This window comes from Schistocerca nitens, chromosome 1 (genome assembly GCF_023898315.1).
Source record: "Schistocerca nitens isolate TAMUIC-IGC-003100 chromosome 1, iqSchNite1.1, whole genome shotgun sequence".
In the NCBI taxonomy this organism is placed as follows: domain Eukaryota; kingdom Metazoa; phylum Arthropoda; class Insecta; order Orthoptera; family Acrididae; genus Schistocerca; species Schistocerca nitens.
In genome coordinates, this window is record NC_064614.1 from 1014651423 (window position 1) to 1014666642 (window position 15220).

At 42.7% G+C, this 15220-nt stretch overlaps 1 protein-coding gene across 2 annotated transcripts in view; it reads left to right on the plus strand.

The window, feature by feature from the left end:
* The window catches only part of LOC126196086 (ATP-binding cassette sub-family C member 10), a 369743-nt gene that overhangs the window by 139607 nt on the left and 214916 nt on the right, over positions 1–15220 (plus strand). The window lies entirely within an intron of this gene.

Below are 15220 nucleotides of genomic sequence, written 5' to 3' on the forward strand. Positions count from 1 at the left end.
CAAAACTGTTTGCTGGTTTGGGACTCAGATACGAGATCTTTGTCGTAAGCAGACAAGTACACTACTGACTGACATATCCAAGTTTACACACTACTCATCCTCATAGCTTTTGTCAAGAATTGTGCTTGGTTAGCTCAGTTGGGAGAACACTTGCCGATGAAAGGCAATTGTCCCAGGTGCAAGTCCTGGTCAGATATGCAGTTTCAATGTGCCAGAAATTGTAAAATCAGTGCTCACGTCACTGAAGAATGGATGTTCATTCTGCAAGTAAAGAATTAAAAGCAAACAAGACTCTTGTATTTTCAGAACTAATGGTTGTTTCGTTGAAAATATAGCAGATAAAGGAGAATTAGAAAAGTATTGGCAAGTGTTGAATTGCAGGGTACTTGACTAACAACAATCAGTGAAGGACAATGGACGTTTCATATGACAAGTTATGGAACACAGATGATGATTAAAATTTTAATGATAATAATGATTGAAAGGCAATTCTGAGCATCAGATTTGAAATTAAAATGATGAGTATTTAGTTTTCAGTATGTCACTTCTCCCTCCTGAATTTTGAAAACCATTAACTGCATAATATTGATCCAAGTCTTGCTTTCTTTGATTGCTGCAGCTTTGCATTTCAACCTTTTCGTTAATAAAATACATGTTAATAGTGATTTAGTGTTTCCTTATCTTCTGAATTTCATTGAATAAAATAATTCTTCTGTTTCTGAATATCAATGAACTTTTATTACAAAATTTGAGTAGAGACATCCTGTTTGTACAGTAGCTAAGCTCATATTAATGGCTTTACATAAACTCGTACTTTTTCTTTGCTAGTGTTGTTGTTTCGCACATCCGAGGAAGTACGTAGAATGGAGTACTCTTGCAATTTATTCAGCATTGGTAGCTCCATGCAGCACCTGACATGACATAGGGATTTCTGCTGTCGAACTTCATCCACCACATACTGCCCAAGGAATAACTCAAATGTGTAATAAAAATACAAAATAAGTATCTGAACATCCACTACTGGAAAAAATGTACAACACCTTCAAGGGCTATGTTCAGTGGCACCAGGGTTTAATATGTCTGTAATGAGTGGTTGTAGTGTTAGTAATTAATTTGTCACAGTCATCGGTGATCATACGGCACTCAGGATGCCTGTCAGCGCACTCTCTGTTTTGACTCTGCAGACAGTAATTATGCGGAGATTAGAGGTGAACAGTGTTTCCAGCATTCATTGTAGGGTACAAACAAATCTCACCAATTTTTATGTAATCCTGCTGAACAGCTTCAGCCCCTTGAATGGTGTTGCATTATGGGCCTGCAGGATGCCGGATGCACATATCAACAGATTGCTGCACACATTGGGTGCAATTATATCGATTGTGTATTGCTGCTTTCAACAGCAGTGTGTGGAACATTCCCACACCTGTATACCAAGCTGTAGACATCCACACTGAATAGATGCACATCAAGATTGACATTGTACAGTGACAAACTCCAGGCACATGTTGCACCTGCTGTGTCACCACGGACTGTTGGGAACCATCTGCTTGCAGCAGGATTAAGATCACTTGTGCTTCTGATCAGGCTACCACTGACACCACACCACCGAGCATGGCTATTCTGACATTGTGAAAGAATTGACTGGGGAGTGGAATGGCACTATCTTCTCTTCGGTGATGAGAGTAGGTTCTGTCTGTGAGTGAGTGCTGGAAGTACACATGTATGGAGTAGATCTGGTGAGCTGCCATTTCAGATGCATTCACCTATGGCACACAGATCCCATCCCAGGCTTCATAGCGTGTTGGGCATCAATTACAACTCACAATTACAGTTAGAGTATTTCTGCAAGATAATGTAACTAGGGCACACTACATTGCTCAGACTGTTATTCCCATGCTACTGCCATTTATTTGATAGGAAGATGATGTGCTTCTCTAGCAGGACAATGAACATCCACAAAGGAGTGCAGCAACGCAACATGCTGTATGGGAATTTGTATGCAAGAATACATGCTTGCATTTCTGCCAGAGGGGGGCATACTGTGTACTGCTGTGACTGTTTGGGGTCCCTTACTGTTGCGTGTGTTTCATTTGTTCTAAATTTCTTATCATATACTTTATCAACGATGAACTACCTGGCACCCCAATTTTGAATAATGTGACCTTGTCCATGAGGGTGTTGCATTTTTTTTCTGGCAGTGTATCTAGGATATTGTCTACTTATAAATAACAGTATTATGGACTACTTTTGTCTCATTTAATTATTATTGAAGTTATAATAAAATTAGTTGTACACAACTCATTTATATGTGAAGAGGCTACAGAAATTTTCGCAGGTCCATTGCTTATGAGACAGTTCCCAAATTTAGTTCAGCCAAATTCTGTATCCTCTCACAAGCTGCTCCATAAAAATGAGGAACCATGTTTCTGTTTTCCAAGCTATCTACTTCAAATATGAGTACCATATGATAAATCATTCCATTTAATTGTACAGCAGATACTTGAGAATTAATCATGTTTCCTTTTCCTTCTCATTAATTTTTAAACCAATATAAATGAGGATGTTCAGTAAGTAATGCAACACATTATTTTTTCTGAAAGCAGGTTTAACTTTTGCAAGGTTTTGGAGCCAGTGGCTCCTTCTTCTGACAGAAGAGTTGAAGGGGGAGAAAGAGAGGTGAAGGAAAAGACTGGAGAGGTTTAGGGAAAGGTGTACAGTTCAGAAAATCATCCAGAACTCCAGGTTGGGGAGACTTACCGGATGGAATGAGAAGGAAAAACTGATTGTTGGAGACTGCACTTGATGAGATTTGAAAACATCATGCACGAGTTAATAAGAGTGAAAAGCTAAGTGCATTGTATGTGATAGAGGTGGGACGGGGCACGTCAAAAATTAGATAGGTCAGAAAATCAAAGATGTAGAAAACTAAAATGGAGTGAAGAAAGGAGTAGTTACAGGAAGAAAATCTGACACAGAATGAATTAACATAAATTAAGGCTAGGTGGATGGTGACAAGCAAGGACATGTTGTAATGCTATTTCCCACCTGCAGAGTTCTGAGAAATTGGTGTCTGGGGGAGAACCCAGACGGCACTTGTGATGAAACGGGCACCTAGGTCACGACTGTCACATTGTGGAGCATGCTCTGCAACAGCATATTGCGTGTTGCCAGCATGCACCCTCTGCCTATCTCCATTCGTCCTGACGGATAACTGGGTGGTAGTCATGCCGATATAAAAGGCCAAACAGTGCTTACATGACAGCTGGTATGTGATGTGTCATTTTGATAGTATATGTTTTGCCAGTTAAAGGGCTGGAATAGCTGGTGGTTGTAGGATGTGTAGGGCAAGTAATGCAGCAGGAATGGTTTCAGGGGTAGAAGCCATAGAGTAGGGAGAGGGGTGTAGAAGGAGCATAGAGTTTGACAAGGATATTGCAGAGACTGGGAGGGTGATGAAAAGCTATTCTAGGTGTGGTGGGAAAAATTTCAGACAGAATACATCTCATTTCAGGGCATGATTTTAGGAAGTCATGGCCTTGTCAAAGTAGCTGATTAATACATTCAAGATCCAGATGATACTGAGCGACAAGTGGTGTGCTCCGAAGGTCTAACATTGAAAGCCCCTGTTTCTGGATATAATCCTAGTCTACAATAGGCTCTTTTACAGTTTCGAAAACAGCAGTCACTTGGACTTACCCAACTAAATTGCAACCTATATGCCTGATTATCCATTTACACTCCACCAGACTTCTCTCCTACAAAATCCTGCAGTTATCTGCCCCTCATGTTTCCTTGGATATCACCCATCAGGTCAACTCCAGACTGCAACAACGTGCCAGACTTGACCTTAAGAAGCTATCCCACCTTCTCCTAATCTACCTCAAACTCTCTTTCTGTCCCTCTGCAGCTCCGTCACTCCTCTTCTACAAACTGAGCTTGGCCAATCTCCTTACATACCATAGCCTTCATCACTATTTCCCAGACCAATAGTAACTCGTAATCCCAAGGACCAGTAACAACAGTACAGTGATCTCAACCTGTCATCTAAAGCACTGTGCCCTTCTGAATTATTTGTATTATCCAAAGGACCCACATTCAGCCCTAAGCCTGCATTTAATCCTGCTGCTTTTGTGAAGGACCGACTTTCCTTATAATGTCAACTGGAAATATCACTTTGGAACCCAATCCCAAAACCTTTCCAACAACAAACCTGACATTGAACCCTGCCTTGAAGAGTTCTGACCACAAACACAACTTGATTCACCACAATTACTGCAAAGTCATCCATTACAAGCTTTACAAGAATTCCTCACATCCAGCATTGCTTCACAATCCTTCCTCATGTCCCTACGACATGACCCTAATGTGTCCTCTGCAGAACTCCAGGCTCTACATTCCCTAAAAGCTGATGACTCCACATTATCCTCCCAGCACACAAAGGATCTACTGCTGTGGTACGTGACAGAAAGGAGTATGTTAGTGAAGGTCTACGCCAGCTGACTGACACCTCTACATACAGCATCTGCCATCTCTGTGATTCAAACTGGCTTGCAGTCCCACCTAAAAATCTCCAGTTCCTATTGGTTCAACAGGAAGGCACCACTGTGTATCAAAGGAAGATACTGAAGCACTGGAACACATTTTTAGTTCAATGACTGGCTAATTTCAATACAAAACAGAGTGCACTCAAGTTGTATAAACTGAAACCTTTAAGTCTTTGGACCTTCACATACATTTTGGAACCATTCAAAATGCTTGAAAAATGAGTCTCTTACTCATCTTTCAAAACTAAAATTATTTTAAATAAGGATAGGTTTTGATTTTTATGAGCCTGTTGTGTGATAATGTGGTAACAAAACAGGTTTTACGGATGCCAAAAATTTCAGTTGTTTATAAAACCTGTTCAACCTAAAAGTGGAAGATCTTCTTTTCAGGGAATGTGGTACTAATCAACAGAAAAAAATCAAAATTTTATGGATTGTTATTTTTGGAAAAATTTGATGTGGACTATGCCAAAAGATAAGGCATGGGAGATTTGTTTTTGTACAAGGGTATGAGGCAGTGGGGATGGATCACCCCCGGCTATCTTTCCAGAATTTCCTAACCTTGAACCTTGCCTCAACATCATTCAGCAAATCCCTCAACATGCAAACTAACCTTACATCCTCAGAATGATCCACTGTCCACCATCTACAAACTGATCCCGACCTTATGATCCTGCCTGTGGACAAAGGCTCCACCTCTGTCATTTTGAACCCCAAGGATTACCTGGTAGAAGGACTCCACCAGCTGTCAGATACATCCACCTAGAAACCTCACCACAGCGGATTGGATTGGATTATTTGGGGGAAGAGACCAAACAGGGAGGTCATTGGTCTCATCGGATTAGGAAAGGACGGGGAAGGAAGTCGGCCGTGCCCTTTCAAAGGAACCATCCCGGCATTTGCCTGGAGCGATTTAGGGAAATCACGGGAAACCTAAATCAGGATGGCCGGACGCGGGATTGATCCGCCGTCCTCCCGAATGCGAGTCCAGTGTCTAACCACTGCGCCACTTCACTCGGTCCTCGCCACAGCGACCCTATTCCAGAAATCCAGCAGAATCTCCATTCTTTCCTCAAATCCTTAGGCCCATCCCAGAACCTCTCTCCGGAGTCCATCTCTCTGCTCACCCCTACCAGTCCCCACACTCCTACCTTCTACATGCTCTCTAAAGTCCATAAAGCCAACCACCCAGGACGCCCCATTGTGGCTGGTTACTGTGCCCCCCACTAAGAGAATCTTGACTCTCATAGAGCAGCACCTTCAGCCTATTACCCAGAAGTTACCCTCCTATATAAAAGATACTGTTGTGACTCGCTGATCTTTCAAAGTGCCGCTGCGCAGTTACGTGCATCCTCTACATGCGGCGCTGTCTGCCAGCCATGCAGCAGCAGCGCCACCTAAGTGGCTAGTCAGCCAGCGGCCGCTAGACTCGGACTCAGTTATGATTTGACTGTTAAAGTGTACACTCGTCTTACTCTGTTTACTTGATCTGTGACTTTCATGTATTGCGTCTTCCTTGAAATATATTTGGTCAACTTGAAGTTATAACAGATACCAACCGTTTCCTCCTCTGACTCTCAAGAGTTCCTGTGGTTGTAGCATCTGCAGTGACATATGGTTCCTCTCGAAAGATACTGAGGGTCTCACTGGGGCCTTCAGAGACCGTAATTATCCTCCTACCTTGTACAAAAACGGATTTCCTTGTGCCTTATCTTTCCAGTCTCCCACAATCTCCCAAAGTCTCACTGTCCAGCCACAGAGGAGCATATCCCTAGTAACTCAGTATCACCCGGAACTGGAGCAACTAAATTACATTCTCTGCCAGGGTTTTAAGAACCTCTCGTCATGTCCTGAAATAAGAAATTTGCTGCCCACTATCCTTTCCACCCCTCCCACAGTGGTATTCCATTGTCCACCAAACCTGCACAATATACTCGTCCATGCTACACAATCTCTGTTTCCAACCCCTTACTGAGCGAGGTTGCGCAGTGGTTAGCACACTGGACTCGCATTCGGGAGGACAACGGTTCAATCCCGCGTCCGGCATCCTGATTTAGGTTTTCTGTGATTTCCCTAAATCACTTCAGGCAAATGCTGGGATTTCCTTCCCCATGCTTCCCTAATCCGAGCTTGTGCTCTGTCCCTAATGACCTCATTGTCGACGGTACGTTAAACAGTAACCTCTTCCTCCTCCTCCTCCTCCTCCAACCCCTTACCTGATGGCTCATATCCATGTAATAGACTTAGATGTAAAACCTGTCCCATACATCATCCCACCATCATCTAGTAGAGTCCGGTCACAAACATCACCTATCCCATCAAAGGCAGGGCTACCTGTGAAACCACTCATGTAATCTACAAGCTAAGCTGCAACCACTGTGCTGCATTCAGTATGGGCATGACAACCAACAAGCTGTCTGTACGCATGAATGGCTGCCAGCAAGCTGTGGCCAGGAAACAAGTGGATCCTTCCCACCAACACCAGCCTTTCTGAATTGTGCAGGTGGGAACTGTCCCTGCAATATATTCTACATTCCCATAACCCTTCTGGCCTCAACCTTCATTAGTTATTTTTTTCACCTAGCCAGCCTCTTCCCTGTTCCTAATCCAGCACTACACAGCCCTCATTCCACCAGTGTGCCCAGTCTTTTTGCGTCTCTCCTTTTCTGCTACCCCCCACCCCTTCCCCATCTATACCCTGCTGTCCGTCTAACCTCCCAACTGCACCTTTACACTCTCCACCCCATCCTTGCTTGCTCCCCAGCATCACTTCACTGTCCCCCACCCATACCCTGCTATCCCTTCCTGTCGCTGCCCCAGCCTCCTCCTTAACCTCAACCAGTTGCCACTCCCATGATGCACTGCTGCTGTTGATCACAGTGTGGTTTTAGCTGCCAGAGGCTGCAGTTGCGGGCGCGCGTGTGTGTGTGTGTGTGTGTGTGTGTGTGTGTGTGTGTCCTCTAATTTCAACAAATGTCTTATTGGACGAAAGATATATGTGTGACAGTATTTTGGTTGTGTCTATCTGTGACTCAGCATCTCTGCTATATGGTGAGTGGCAACTTTCCTTTATGTAATATTGTTACATTGCATCCTGGATTTTCCATTATTATCACTACTATCTGCACCTAAGGTCCCTTAAAACCCACTTTTATTTCCACAAACTACCAAAACATGTGTGGGTATATTTCATTTCCTTCTGTCCTTTTTTAATTAATGAATATTTGGTTTTCCAAGGTAAACTTGACAGTTATCATACAGAGTGTCTCTCCTTATTTATCTGCAAGTATTACAAAAATCATCATCACATTTATTGATCTTTTTCTTTATAAGATATGCCTTGAGTTATCATTTCTTATATACACTATCTTTTTTAAAAAAAAGAGCTTAGCTCTTCCTTGTGCATCTTCACTTTAAAAAAATATTTATCATACAATTTAGCTTGCTTAGATGAAAGACAATATGTCTCTTTAATCGCCTCATTTCACAATAACATACTTTATTCAAAATCCTCACATATGTCTGATCAACAATAATGTTGGTTGTTACATATTATAATCTTGTAAATGACTTTCCTATTTCACCTTTCATTGCTCTATTTGTGCTGTATTTCTGTTTGTATTACCAACCAACGATTTTATACATAATTTGTTTCATTTTTGTAGATGATAACATTAGAGATATTTGCTCTGTTTGATCGGGCTATATCATCGTTATACATTGAAGTGTGAAAGAAACTGGTATAGGCATGCATATTCAAATACAGAGATATGTAAACAGGCATTAGTCAGCACTGGAGTCGGCAATGCCTATATAAGACAACAAGTGTCTGGCGCAGTTATTAGATTGGTTACTGCTACTACAATAGCAGATTATGGAGATTTAAGTATGTTTGAATGTGGTGCTATAGTCGGTGCACAAGTGATGGGACACAGCATCTCTGAGGTAACGATGAAGTGGGGATTTTCCGGTTCAACCATTTCATCAGTATACCATGAATATCAGGAGTCTGGTAAAACATCAAATCTCTGACATTGATGCGGCTGGAAAAAGATCCTGCAAGAACAGGACCAATTATGACTGAAGAGAATCATTCAACTTGACAGAAGTGCAACCATTCTACAAATTGCTGCAGATTTCAGTGTTGTGCCATCAACAAGTGTCAGTGTGCAAACCATTTAACAAAACATCATTGATATGGGCTTTTGGAGCCGAAGGCCCACTCGTGTACCCTTGATGACTGCACGAGACAAAGATTTATGCCTCGCCTGAGCCCGTCTACACTGATGTTTGACAGTTGATAATGGGAAACATGTTGCCTGGTCAGTAGAGTCTCGTTTCAAATTGTATAGAGTGGATGGATGTTTATGGGTATGCAGACAACCTCATGAATCCAGGGGTCTTCACTGTCAGCAGGAAACTTTTGAAGCTGGTGGAGGCTCTATAATGGTGTGGGGAGTGTGCAGTTGGAGTGATGTGGGACCGCTGATACGTCTAGATATGACTCTGACAGGTGACACGTACGTAAGTATCCCGTCTGATCACCTGCATCCATTCATGTCCATTATGCATTCCGACAGACTTGGACAATTCCAGCAGGACAAAGTGACACCACACACGTTCAGAACTGCTACAGAGTGGCTCCAGGAACACTCTTCTGAGATTAAACACTTCCACTGGCCACCAAACTCCGCAGACAAAAACATTATTGAGCATTTCTGGGATGCCTTGCAACGTGCTGTTCAGATGAGATCTTCATCCCATTGTACTCTTCCGGATATATGGACAGCCCTACCGTAGGATCCATGGTGTCAATTTCCTCTAGCACTACTTCAGACATTAGCTGAATCCATGCCATGTCGTGTTGTGGCACTTCTGTGTGACCACGCGGCCCTACATGATATTAGGCAGGTGTACCAGTTTCTTTGGCTCTTCAGAGTAGTACTCTTACTCAAAAGTAGCTACACTTGCTTTGCTTCTAATTCATTGATCACAGCAGCATAAGTTTCTCAAATTTATCGAGCTAGAAAACTTTTAGGTTCATCTTTACCATAAGAAGTTACATGCTGACATTTTAAAAAAAAAAACACACTCTACAATTTCAAATTTCAGATCCGTGGTAAGTCAAGAATGGGAGGAAATGTAAATGTAAACCATCATCATTGCCCATGTGAGATTGTTAGCATTAATTATTTTGATGAATACCTCAACAGTGTGACTAACAATCACTGAACATCTTTCTACCTCTTTAAGAGTTGTGCATACATCTTCTGTGGTCAAATTCTGTAGATACCTTTTCATCTCTTCAATGCAAGTGTCACTTCAGAACATCTCCAGAATTTCCTCTCCAACCTCAACTCCTTTGGTTCCATCGGATTCACCTGGTCCTACCCCAAATCCCTTGCCACTTTCCTCGACGTTGACCTCCATCTGTCCAATGGCCAGCTTCACACATCCGTCCACATCAGACCCACCAACAAGTAACAGTACCTCCATTATAACAGCTGCCACCCATTCCATATCAAATGCCAGCCACGGTGGTCTAGCGGTTCTAGGCGCTCAGTCCAGAACTGCGCGACTGCTACGGTTGCAGATTCGAATCTTGCCTCGGGCATGGATGTGTGTGATGTCCTTAGGTTAGTTAGGTTTAAGTAGTTCTAAGTTCTAGGGGACTGATGACCACAGATGTTAAGTCCCATAGTGCTCAGAGCCATTTTTTCCATATCAAACGGTCCCTTCCCTACAGCCTAGGTCTTTGTGGCAAACGGATCTGCTCCAGTCCTGAATCCCTGAACCATTACACCAACAACCTGAAAACAGCTTTTGCATCCTGCAACTACCCTCCCGACCTGGTACAGAAGCAAATAACCAGAGCCACTCCCTCATCTCCTCAAACCCAGAACCTCCCACAGAAGAACCCCAAAAGTGCCCCACTTGTGACAAGATACTTTCCGGGACTGGATCAGACTCTGAATGTGGCTCTCCAGCAAGAATACGACTTCCTCAAATCCTGCCCTGAAATGAGATCCATCCTTCATGAAATCCTCCCCACTCCACCAAGAATGTCTTTCCGCCTTCCACCTAACCTTTGTAACCTCTTGGTTCATCCCTATGAAATCCCCAAACCACCTTCCCTACCCTCTGGCTCCTACCCTTGTAACCGACCCCGGTGTAAAACCTGTCCCATGCACCCTCCCACCACCACCTACTCCAGTCCTGTAACCCGGAAGGTGTACAGGATCAAAGGCAGTTCCACGTGTGAAAGCACCCATGTGATTTACCAACTGACCTGCCTACACTGTGAAGCTTTCTATGTGGGAATGACCAGCAACAAACTGTCCATTCGCATGAATGGACACAGGCAGACAGTGTTTGTTGGTAATGAGGATCACCCTGTGGCTAAACATGCCTTGATGCACGGCCAGCACATCTTGGCACAATTTTACACTGTCCGGGTTATCTGGATACTTCCCACTGACACCAACCTATCAGAACTGCGGAGATGGGAACTTGCCCTTCAATATATCCTCTGTTCCCATTACCCACCAGGCCTCAACCTCCGCTAATTTCAAGTTGCCGCCGCTCATACCGCACCTGTCATTCAACATCTTTGCCGCTGTACTTGCGCCTCGACTGACATCTCTGCCCAAACTCTTTGCCTTTACACATGTCTGCTTGTGTCTGCTGTGGATGGATATGTGTGTGTGTGCGAGTGTATACCTGTCCCTTTTTCCCCTTAAGGTAAGTCTTTCCGCTCCCAGGATTGGAATGACTCCTTACCCTCTCCCTTAAAACCCACATCCTTTCGTCTTTCCCTCTCCTTCCCTCTTTCCTGATGAAGCAACCGTGGGTTGTGAAAGCTTGAAATTTGTGTGTGTGTTTGTGTTTGTTATTGTCTCTATCGACATACCAACATTTTGTTTGGTAAGTTACAGCATTTTTGTTTTTAGATACATAAAATACGCTTACCAAGTAATGATCCTAGCTCCTATCGAAGTAGTTGCCTTGGCTATCTATACACAGTTACCAATGTTTCTGCATGTCTTGGAAGCAAGCAGGGAAATTTTCAACTGTGATGCTTGTAAGCTCATTTGTCACAGTCCATTGGATGTTTGTGATATCTTGATGAAGCTTTCTTTTGAGTCATATTTCCACCCTTGGAAACAAGAAAAAAAAACTGTAAGGTGGGAGGCCACGTGAATATGGTGTTAAGGCAATAACAGAATGTCTGGTCAGATACCAGGTAAAAAGCAGTATGGTGTCTTGCATTGTCATGCAGTAAGAACCAGTCCTGTGAATGCCACAAGTCAGGGCGGTGATATCAAATTGCTTGTCACAAACATTTCAAGACTTTGATGTAAAGAGTTTGGTTCGCTATTGTAGAAAAAGATATATTGCTTCTTACCTTAAATAAGACATATCTAGTTACAGACAGGCATGATTAAGAGACACTAACTTATAGCTTTAAGCCACAGCATTCTGGTCCGAGATGCTGGAGTTGGCGGTCATTTGAATTTTTTTCTTTTGTGTGTGTGTGTGTGTGTGTGTGTGTGTGTGTGTGTGTGTGTGTTGTGCAAGCATCCTCTTTCTGACTTTCTGACAGAGACTGTGCCGAAAACTATAAGCGAGCGTCTTTTAATTGTGCCTGTCTACAACTTCAAGTGTTTTCTTTATGGTAAGTCACATTCTACCTTTTCCTACATTGTTGATATTCCTACCTGGAGTTCCCATAGATTGAGTCTGGTTCACTGTTTGATATGGAGAAATAAACTCATGGTGAACTTATCTTTGACTATCAAAGAATGCAATCAGCATTGTCTTTGTTCTCAAAGTCCCACCAGGATAGCTGAGATCGCTAGCGCACTGCTTCCTGGACTTGGGTAGGTGCGCCGGCCCCAGATTGAATCCACCCGGCAGATAAACGACGAGGGCCGGTGTGTCAGGCAGCCTGGATGTGGTTTTTAGGCGGTTTCCACATCCTGCTAGGTCAATACTGGGCTGGTCCCGTCCCCACATTCTGCCACAGTTACATGGCTTGCAGACATCTGAACACGTTTGCACTGTTCCATGGATTACACTAGACGCAGACAGTTAGGGTACACTAATTCCTTCCTGGGGGGCACGGAGTGGCGACAGAAAGGGCATCCGGCTACCCCTTAAAAATTAATATGCCACATCTGGTTAACTAGTAGACCCCGCAAGTTGGGATAATGCTTGGAAAGAGAGATTGTCTTTGTTCCCTAAGTTTGTTGTTTGACTTTTTTCGAGGCTGTTGATTCAAGACTCTGCCAGTCAGCTCTTTGACAATTTGTGTTAGGTTCATACTGACAGCACCAACTTTCATCCCAGCAATAATCTTTGACAGAAATCTGGAGTCACATCTGGCTCCATCCAGTAGTTCAACAGAAATTCTTCTCCTGTTTCTGTTCATCTAATAGTGTGTGAGGGACGAGTTTTGCATTAAGTTTCCATTTCCCTAAATCTTCACATAAAATATTGTGACATCATGATTCAAGTTAAGTTCCTCTGATATCGCACACAAAGTCATATGATGGTCTTCTTGCAATAACTGCCTGACATGCTCCACGTTTGCATCGGTGTGTGGTGTAGATGAGCGACCAGTTGTGGGATTGTCATGCACTGAATCTCTGCCTTCACGAAACCTTTTGTGCCACTTAAAAACATGAGTTCTTGAAAGTGACTCATCTGCAAATGCTGGCTCGCTCATTGTACGTGTTGCACTAAGGGTTTTGCTGAGTTAACACAGAACTTAATGTTCACTCTTTGCTCACAATCAGCATCCATCATGTCACTGTAAGAAATTCGCCAAGAGAGCAAACAGTGTATTGCGAAGCACAGCCCTGCAACTTGGTGAGTTTACGTAGGAACATAGCCAAGTTTATTTCAAGGATGCACACATACCAGGTGACATAAAAACAAATTGCAAGCTCAGTAAAGAAAAACCTGTCCTGGAACTTGTCTAACAAAGAAAGTATATTAATAACTATAGTCGTTTTGTTCCATTTACATAAATCCCTTAATCGGTAGTGCTCTCTCATCAGAGGTAATTCTAGTCTTTTGTATCATTTTTGTGCATCTCTGTTAAACAGCTCATTAGTGCTATTGCACCAGAGATAATAGTAGCCTCAGCTATGGCAGCAAAATCATTGATTCACCACAGTACTGCTTTTTTGTTTGCATGTTAGCAGGTCATACTCCACTTAGAAAATGTTTCCTGTCCTGCTCACTTCCCCTGTTTACATGACATGCCTAACTTGTATTTTAACATCAAACATATCATTGTTTCACTTAACAACACATGTGTTTGGCCATTGTATGTGTGTTGCATCACCTGCTGTCGTACATTAGTAGGTGGTAAACATCATCATGTGGTCTGCAGAAGAGAAGGGTTTCACCTATAGAAATGTTTGAATGTGGAAAAAGTGATGATGGTATAGATGCTCCTATTGAAGAAGTAAGAAAGGAAAATGAGAAAGGGATTTGCTAAGATCAGAAGAGAAAGATGATAGAGCAATTTTTATTCTGATATGTTCCACTCCATCCACTGTCCATCACCTTGCTGATGCATATGAGGTATCTTGTGGTTCCTGTTCATCTGCTCATGTGGACCTGCTTTCTAGTGCCACACTATAATGTGCCACTTCCTCACATTTTTCTGTGGGCAGGCACTGAAAGAGAGCTCCGACTTATTCAAGCTACTGCTATAATGTAACCAGTTTCACAATATTATAATCACAATCTTTCCAATGTCCAATTTCATTTACAATTGTGATACAGATCACTCATAACTTGCAGTTCATAATAGATCATGACATGTACTGCTGTACACATTTGACAGTAGAGAATGACTGTTCTTATGTATAATCTTCAACTGTTCTGCGTTTGACATTACTGATTGTGCCCATTGCTCCTTGACTTCCAAGGTGCCGTCAAGCCTTGACGCCAGAGCATAAGAGGGGGCGCCACAACAGGTGACGATACGCACCATCGCTGCACCTTGTTGATGTTCTGAATTGACTTCTTTTGCATTCATGTGCCTATGTGGCAAGCCAGAGTGCACAAGTTAGAATGTTCCACACTTAACAACTACCTAAACAATGTTTCCAGTTTCCACAAACACCTTTTATTAGCCTGAGTGGTTAGACGTGGAACACGATATTCCACAGAATCGACATGTTACACCACACATTTTGCATTGCACAGAGATCCCAGGTTCCCATCTTCTGTTTCTCTCTCTCCTTGACTAAACATTCTTTAATATTTGTTGTTTATATTTCTGTGTCAGCTTCGTCTAGAGGACAGTATAGCCATTTAGGAGTGGATTTCCTTCATGCTGCCATCCTATTGTTCCCACAATAACCAATTTCACAAGTGAATGGGGCAGTTAATTCAGCATCCTCTCAAATTCACCCTCTCAAATTCTTTGATCATTTCTACCTACTTGGAATGCTTACTTGTACAAGAGGTTCTGCTGAAATGTTCTAGCTCACACAAAATTCTTTCTGCTGGTTTTGCTTGCAGATGATATCTCGAAATCAATACATGGTTTACATTTTCCCGTGCTAAAATTTCTATGCATTTCTTTGCAGTGAACTGAGAAATATTATTAGACAATAACTTCTTGAGTTTTCCTGTATTCTTAAAATAATGATCCC